Source organism: Chrysemys picta, chromosome 4 (genome assembly GCF_011386835.1).
Source record: "Chrysemys picta bellii isolate R12L10 chromosome 4, ASM1138683v2, whole genome shotgun sequence".
Lineage (NCBI taxonomy): Eukaryota > Metazoa > Chordata > Testudines > Emydidae > Chrysemys > Chrysemys picta.
Window position 1 is genome coordinate 137,786,143 of NC_088794.1, and position 9,460 is coordinate 137,795,602.

Genomic DNA, 9,460 nt, shown 5'->3' on the forward strand with positions numbered 1-9,460 from the left:
GCTTCATGAAGAGCCTGGCCATTCACATGCAATCTAGCATTCTGGAATAATAGGCAGAATATACTGGTTGTGAATTATGACCTGATTTAGGGCTCAACAGTCCATGTAAAGTTGCAGCAATCCATCTTTCTTCCATACAAAAAAGGATTGGTGTCCCGAGTGGGGAGGTAGATTAGCAGATAAGCCCTTCTCAAGATTTTCTTAGATATAGGTGCACAGTGTGTCCAGTTCTGATTAAAACATGGTGTATGTTCACCCATTGGGGCCTTTGTCCTGGGCTACAAATCTATGGGGCAATCATAGTCCTGGAGAGGGGGCAGGATGTCCAATTTTTTCCCCCCTCAAAAACATCAGTGTTTTCCTGGTATTTCTTGGATGGACATGATTCTGGGATCAAAGTACCTTCTTTCTAGCTGTCCCCCACTGCCCTGGATGTCTCCTGGGGTGGTAACATCCCTCCCTGGAGAACAAAGGTTGGCTCATATGGGGGTTGCAGACTGACTTTTTTTCAGTAATTGGAAGAAAAGTTGACATTCTCTCTCCTCCAGTAGATAAGCGGTACTGCTCTTTCCATCGTCTGTCGAGATATTAGCGGAAGGGGGAAGTCTGGGGGTGGTCCAAGCAATCTTTTAGGGCTGGATTGTGGGTGGCCTGTGGACATGGGGTGAGCTGCTCAGTATCTAAGGGCTTGGCTACCAGTGCTGGCTCTGGCTTCTTTGCCGCCCCAAGCGGAAAAAAAAACAACCGTGCAGGCCGGCCGGAGCCAGGGTGCAGGGGGACTCCCTGCGCTGCAGACATGCTCCGGGCAGCGGAGTGCGTGCCCCAGCTAGTGGGGGGGAGGGGGAGGCGGAGGGAGCAGGGGGAGAGAGAGAAGGGGGGCGACTAGGGCTTCCTTCAGCGGGGCGCTCGCCACACAGACCCTCCCGCCGAGCCGCCTGTCGGGAGGGCTCTGCACCGCTACGGTCGGCGGGGATAGAAGGACGCAGGCTGCCCTGCCAGGCTTGCTGCAGACCTGGCACCAGCTGGGGAAGACGGAGTGCACAGCCTGTTCCCAGCAGGGCGCACCCCTCCTCTGCGCCGCTGCCTCCTACAGGGCAGCCGGAGCGGTGAACCAAAAAAAAAAAAAAAAAAAACCTGCGGGGCGGCTGAAGCAGCAAACCAAAAATAAATAAATAAATAAAAGGATTGGAGGGAAGCAAGTTAGAACGCATTAAAGCAGCCCCGGGCGTCCTAACTCCCAATGTGTCCACACTGGCAAGGCACGTAGAGCGCCTGGACTTTGCAGCTGGAGCGCTCCTGGTAATCCACCTCCATGAGAAGCATAAAGCTTACTGCGCCCTGGCTGAAACGCCTGGGCATCAGTGTGAACGAGGTGTTGCATTACTGTGCTGTGATTGTCCTCCGGAAACGTCCCATAATCCTCTGAAGTCAAGTGGCCACTCTTCTCATTGTTTTGAAATCGGCTACAGGAATGCGGATATTCCCTTTCAAAGCTCCGTTTCTGACAGCTGGCATGCTTATCTGCTCCGGGACTGTTATGCTACTGTTATGAGTGTGTGTGTGCGGGGGGGGGCGGGAGATTTGCTGCTGTCTGAACTTACAAGACAGCATGCTGACACACTCTAAGCCCCCCAAAACACACTCCCTGTCACACTCCACCCCCGATTTGTAAAGTACGTTGCAGCCACTTGCATGCTAGGATAGCTACCACAATGCACTGCTCTTTGTAGCATTGCAAGAGCTGCTAATTTGGCCACGCCAGTGCGCTTGCAGCTGGCAGTGTAAACACACGGCAGCATTTTCCCTGCTGCAGTCTCCGAAGGCTAGTTTAACTCCCAGCGCTCTACATCTGCAAGTGTAGCCATGCCCTAAGCTGAAGAGTTGAACATCAGTCTGGTGCCAAGCCAGGTCAAAACTGCAAAGTCAGAGTTTGTTACCAAATTGAGAGCATGAGGCAAGAATTGAGATCAGGCCACCTTGGGTCTTGCCCCGGGGTCAGCAATGGTCCTAAGCCAAAGAGATTAAACCAAGATCGGGGTCAGGAGCCAGGCCGAGGTTGAGAGTCTGGGATCCAGGCAAGTTGCAGCGAGGGGCAGCAAGTAGGGTGTGGGGTATAAACATACAAGAGGTCTGCGTTGCTCAGACAACTCCCAGAAATGGTTTCCTGGGTTATATGCAAATTGCCAGCCAATCAGGGAATCAGGGTAATCTACATAGTAAAGAAAAACCCGCAGTTGGCCCGTGCCAGCCGACTCCAGCTCGCAGAGCCTGGGCTGGAGGGCTCTTTCATTGCTGTGTAGACTTGTAGGGTTGGGATAGAGCCCAGGCTCTAGAATTCTGCAGGGTGGGAGGGTCCCAGAGCTCAGGCTCCAGCGCAAGCCCAAACCAGGAAGTCTACACAGCAATGAAACAGCCCTGTAGCCCGAGATCTGTGAGCCCAAGATGGCTGGCACAGGCCAGCTACGAGTTTTTCTTTGCTGTGTAAACATACCAAAAGAGGCCAGTTGCTTAGACCCCTTTAGACAGGACTTCCTTTCAGTTCTTCTCAGGGGTAACTCTGCCTGGGTCACTGGTGGCAATGAGGCAGCAGCACCTGTTTCAGACCCTTTGGTTTTACGTTCTAGGCCCATGGGTTCTAATAGTGACTGATCAATGAATAGTGTTGACAAACTCTTGAGGGAGTACCCTTCATTTCTGCTCACCTGAAAGAATGTGACTGTGAGGACAAGCTAAAAAACATGCTACAGGGAATACAGTGACTGAATTGGTTAGATATTGAACATGCTAAAGTAGCAAACACATGAGTCCTGTCCCTTAGATCTCCCCAAATTATTAATTATCATCACAGTAGTACCCAGAAGTCCTGTCAGGATAAGGTCCCTGCCATGATAGGCACCATACAAACACACAGGGAAGTTCTTGCTCTGGACACACAGGAGTCTTTTTTCTGAAGAGATTACAGTCTGCTTTGAAAAGCTGAATTTTCCTCTTCCTAATTACAATATTTGCTGTGGCCTCATTTTAGGGGACTTGTCTGAGAATGCTAAAATTTGCAATGAGCTTTTTCAAGTTTGATCTAAATCCTGTTAGTTATGTAAAAAAGGGGAAAACCTAGGATGCTTTAGCATTAAGATTACAGACACACAAAAAGTCTGGAAATAGAAACATTAAGGTTCTTGTAGTAGACTTACTCACTCACATTGCTACTTGCTATTAACCTGTAAATGTTCAGGCGAATTTATGTCATGGTGCTCGTAGAGATTCTAGTTGTAAATTTCCATTTGGTTCCTGCTGCTTGGCCTTGGTATTGAACAAAAGGTCTATTGGGCTGGATTGGTTCCCATGCTACTGGTTTCCCAGTAGAAAGTAACAGATTGAAGGTTTCTAATGGAGTCTTCTGGAATTTCCTCTAGGGTTTTTTTCATAGACTCTAGGACTGTAAGGGACCTCGAGAAGTCATCGAGTCCAGTCCCCTGCCCTCATGGCAGGACCAAATACTGTCTAGACCATCCCTGATAGACATTTATCTAACCTACTATTAAATATCTCCAGAGATGGAGATTCCACAACCTCCCTAGGCAATTTATTCAAATGTTTAACCACCCTGACAGTTAGGAACTTTTTCCTAATGTCCAACCTAAACCTCCCTTGCTGCAGTTCTCTCCTTAGAGGCTAAGATGAACAAGTTTTCTCCCACCTCCTTATGACACCCTTTTAGATACCTGAAAACTGCTATCATGTCCCCTGTCAGTCTTCTCTTTTCCAAACTAAACAAACCCAATTCTTTCAGCCTTCCTTCATAGGTCATGTTCTCTAGACCTTTAATCATTCTTGTTGCTCTTCTCTGGATCCTCTCCAATTTCTCCACATCTTTCTTGAAATGCGGTGCCCTGAAGAAGTGAGGTTCTTACCCACGAAAGCTTATGCTCCCAGTACTTCTGTTAGTCTCTAAGGTGCCACAGGACCCTCTGTTGCTTTTTACAGATTCAGACTAACACGGCTACCCCTCTGATACAATACTCCAGCTGAGGCCTAACCAGAGCAGAGTAGAGCGGAAGAATGACTTCTCGTGTCTTGCTCACAACACACCTGTTAATGCATCCCAGAATCACGTTTGCTTTTTTTGCAACAGCATCACACTGTTGACTCATATTTAGCTTGTGGTCTACTATAACCCCTAGATCCCTTTCTGCCGTACTCCTTCCTAGACAGTCTCTTCCCATTCTGTATGTGTGAAACTGATTGTTCCTTCCTAAGTGGAGCACTTTGCATTTGTCTTTATTAAACTTCATCCTGTTAACCTCAGACCATTTCTCCAATTTGTCCAGATCATTTTGAATTTTGACCCTATCCTCAAAGCAGTTGCAATTCCTCCCAGTTTGGTATCATCTGCAAACTTAATAAGAGTACTTTGCCAATATCTAAGTCATTGATGAAAATATTGAACAGAGCCGATCCCAAAACAGACCCCTGCGGAACCCCACTCGTTATACCTTTCCAGCAGGATTGGGAACCATTAATAACTACTCTCTGAGTATGGTTATCCAGCCAGTTATGCACCCACCTTATAGTAGCCCCATCTAAGTTGTATTTGCCTAGTTTATCGATAAGAATATCATGCGAGACAGTATCAAATGCCTTACTAAAATCTAGGTATACCACATCCACCGCTTCTCCCTTATCCACAAGACTTGTTATCCTATCAAAGAAAGCTATCAGATTAGTTTGACATGATTTGTTCTTTACAAATCCATGCTGGCTATTACCACCTTCCAAGTGTTTGCAGATGATTTCCTTAATTACTTGCTCCATTATCTTCCCTGGCACGGAAGTTAAACTAATTGGTCTGTAGTTTTCTGGGTTATTTTTATTTCCCTTTTTGTAGATGGGCACTATGTTTGCCATTTTCCAGTCTTCTGGAATCTCTCCTGTCTCCCATGATTTTCCAAAGATAATAGCTAGAGGCTCAGATACCTCCTCTGTTAGCTCCTTGAGTATTCTAGGATGCATTTCATCAGGCCCTGGTGACTTGCAGGCATCTAACTTTTCTAAGAGATTTTGAACTTGTTCTTTTTTTATTTTCTCTTCTAAACCTACCCCCTTCCCATTAGCATTCACTATGTTAGGCATTCCTTCAGACTTCTCGGTGAAGGCTGAAACAAAGAAGTCATTAAGCATCTCTGCCATTTCCAAGTTTCCTGTTACTGTTTCTCCCTCCTCACTGAGCAGTGGGCCTACCCTGTCTTTGGTCTTCCTCTTGCTTCTAATGTATTGATAAAAAGTCTTCTTGTTTCCCTTTATTCCCATAGCTAGTTTGAGCTCATTTTGTGTCTTTGCCTTTCTAATTTTGCCCCTGCATTCCTGTGCTGTTTGCCTATATTCATCCTTTGTCATTTGTCCTAGTTTCCATTTTTTATATGACTCCTTTTTATTTTTTAGATCATGCAAGATCTCGTGGTTAAGCCAAGGTAGTCTTTTGCCACATTTTCTATATTTCCTACCCAGCGGAATAGCTTGCTTTTGGGCCCTTAATAGTGTCCCTTTGAAAAACTGCCAACTCTCCTCAATCGTTTTTCCCCTCAGTCTTGATTCCCATGGGACCTTACCTATCAACTGTCTGAGCTTACCAAAATCCGTCTTCCTGAAATCCATTGTCTCTATTTTGCTGTACTCCCTTCTACCCTTCCTTAGAATTGTGAACTCTATGATTTCGTGATCACTTTCACCCAAGCTACCTTCCACTTTCAAATTCTCAACGAGTTCCTCCCTATTTGTTAAAATCAAATCTAGAACAGATTCCCCCCAGTAGCTTTTTCAACCTTCTGAAATAAAAAGTTGTCTGCAATGCAGCCCAAGGACTTATTGGATAGTCTGTGCCCTGCTGTGTTATTTTCCCAACATATATCTGGATAGTTGAAGTCCCCCATCACCACCAGATCTTGGGCTTTGGATGATTTTGTTAGTTGTTTAAAAAAAGCCTCATCCACCTCGTCCACCTGATTAGGTGGCCTGTAGTAGACTCCTAGCATGACATCACCTTTGCTTTTTACCCCTTTTAGCCTAACCCAGAGACTCTCAACACTTCCGTCTCTTATGTCCATCTCCACCTCAGTCCAAGTGTGTACATTTTTAATATACAAGGCAATACCTCCTCCCTTTTCCCCCTGTCTATCCTTCCTGAGCAAGCTGTACCCCTCCACACCAACATTCCAATCATGTGTATTATCCCACCAAGTTTCGGTGATGCCAACAATTTTATTTTTTGAATCTAACAGTTCAGTACATAGTTGCCATGATGGGGGGTGCTTTATGTATGCAGATAGATTTCAAGTAGTTTTTTTGTACCTAAATATGTCACATTAACAGTGTATTAACAGTTCTTTTATTATTTGTGTATTAGCATTAGGAGAGAGGAGATTGCATTTAATTTCCTTTGTGCTTCTACCACCCACACTATATTTTATTAATACACACACAAAAAATCTGCTGGTGCATGTTAGTATTTGCATGGTCTCATCTTACTTGTACAGTTCATAGATTTTATAGATTTGAAGGTCAGAAGTGGCCATTATGTTCATCATTCTAGTCTGACCTCCTGCATAACGCAGGCCATAGGATTTCACCTAGCGATTCCTATATGTGCATTCCTGCACTTACACCTACCTCATCAAGATGAATGGCCTCTGGGTAAAGAGATTGCACTTCAGGGAGGTGAATAAGGCAGGGATGAGCTCACACCTTTGGTGTTCTCTTCCTACAATGCCCTCAAGACCCACTTTTGCACTGATGCCTATGAGAAATCAGCCAAATTAACAATGGCCATTTGAGTGATAGTGTGGAATAAATGGATCCTGTTTAATTCATAATAAGAAACTGCAAATGCATATCTATATATACAAAAATAGTATATATTTGAATGCGTCCCTCTTCCTTACAATTTGTATATCACTTGTTTTCTTGGGCTGTAATCCTGCAAACATTTTATTAGTATTATTTATTATTTACATTACAATAGGACCCAGGCGACCCAGTCAAGGACCAAGACTCCTTTGTTTTAGGCGCTGTACAAACACAGAGCAAGAAGACAGCCTCTGCCTCAGAGCGCTTATGCATATGCTTTACTTTCCATGTATAGGTAATTCAAAGGGGACATCAGTTGAACTGCTCACGGGTATAACTTGAAGCAAATATGTAAGTCTTTGCAGAATGGGGGCCTTACATTCAAAGCTGTCTGGGGCAGGAACTGTCTCTTAATATGCCTTTGTGCAGCGCCTAGCACAATGTGGCCCCAATCCTGATTGGAGTCCCTGAATGTTACCGTAATACAAATATTAAATGCTGAAAAAAGTAACAAGGGCAACTGTAATAGAGAGAAACCAGGGCAGTCCTGCAGTCCTTACTGCAGCAATCAGGCTCCTAATTTGTGTTGTGATGAAGGACTCTGCTTTATGTTTCAATGAGATACTTATTGCAAGACAGGCCCACTGTTGTTCCAGCAGCAGCCATATAATCAGTGAGGACATGTGGGGAAGCTGTACAAAGTGATGTCACAGAATGGCCGGAGCTGCTTTAGGCTCTGATAAAATCTTAGCAGATGCCCACTGAGCATGATCACAGTTCTTTTCCTGTCCAATATCTGTTTTTAATGTCCTTTTCACCCACCCACCTTCTAAATTAGCAAAGAGCAAAGGTAAAGACTATTTATATGCAATATTTGGAGGGTTTTTGTGGCTTTTGCTTTTGTTAAATATTTTTGAGTTATCCTTCAGCCAATAAATAAATAAATAAACAAATAAAGAAGGTCTTAAGCCTTGATTCAGCAAAACACTAAGCACATTCTCAACTTTGCTCATACGTCCATTGGCTTCATTGTTGAAGCCAATGGGATATAGGTGCTTAAGTGCTTGGCAAAATTGAAGCCTGACTGTTGAAAAAATGCATTTTATGTGTACTGATGTAGTAATGTTCACGTCTCTGATTTCAGAATAAAACAATTATTTTCAAAACAGCCATTTTCATCAGATCTCAAAGCACTTTACAAACGAGGTGAGTATCATTCCCCATTTTGCAGATGGAGAAACTAAGGCACAGAGAGGTGAAGTGAAGTCACTTGCCCACGGTCACCCAACAGGCCAGGGGCAGAGTTGGGAATAGAATCCACATTTCCTGAATCCCTGTCCATGTCTTCATCCACAAGGCCACACTGCCTACTAAGCAAACTAGGATGCCTCCACATTGCACAATTAACTAATACACCCATCCATGCAGTCTTATTACCCATGGTCACCTTTCTGTTCCCATAAACACTTTGACTTGAACATTTGTCTTGTCCCTATTTAGGTAATCAGCTCCACATGGGTGGATCCTTATGTCTCTGTAGAGTTGCACTGAAATCACTGGAGCTCCAGATAGCGGTGGGGTCCATCCATGTGGATATTATCTCTTATTATATGTTTACACTGTGCCCACTATAATAGAACCTAAACCTGGCTTGGACCTCTGGATGCTACTGCTATTCACTGGCATTGTGGCTAAGTTAGGGACTTAAACTCAAGATCTGGGTTCAGTTCCCTGCTCTGCTATAGACTCCCTGGATGACCTTGGATAAGTCACTTACCATGTCTTAGGTCCTCATCTGTAGAATGGGGCTAATAGTACTTTACTTTCTTTGTCTTGGCTATTTAGATTATAAGCTCTTTGGGGGCAGAGACTGTTTCTTACTACATGTCAGGACAGCACAATAGGGGTTGGGGACTCTAGGCTCTATTGTAATACAATTAATAATTTAATAATAACCTCCAATAACTGACAAACAGCTGAAGGGATCATCCTCAAAAACTCACCTTCGGGTTAAAACTAAGCCTCGAGAGATTCAGCATCAAAGGGACATTTTCATAAAAACATAGTGTTCTATCACTGTATAACCTGAACTAGAGCAGTTTTTCAATAAAGTGAAAAAATAAATATAAAGCAAAATAAAAAGAATAACATGATTTTTAAAAATGTAATACAATATGGACGGTTTAAAACCTTGGATAAAATATCACCAGCCATCCAGCTTTCCTTCTTTATGATAGTAGATGTGGAAAGCTATAATTATAGTTTGCAAATAATGTTACCCTTTTATGTACGTTGTCTGAGCTTTTTTTATTACATGTCTTCCACTAGACAGTTTCTTACATAATGGCATTATTCTTTTTACTCCAGAGAAAGCTGTTAGGCAATGATTTTTCACTGGCAGATTTTGTTAATAATATCCGCTGAAACCTGCACCTTCAAGAAATTTCCCACTTCGAAACTGTCATGACGTATTTTTTCTTGTTAGAATGTTTGCCTAATGCTAGACATAGAAGCAAATATTTATCACTCTGGGCATGCTATAGGGCTTACACAAATCACCATTATTAATCTAAATCACTTCAATTAAAATTGACACAATTAAGATAGTTAATACTATTTT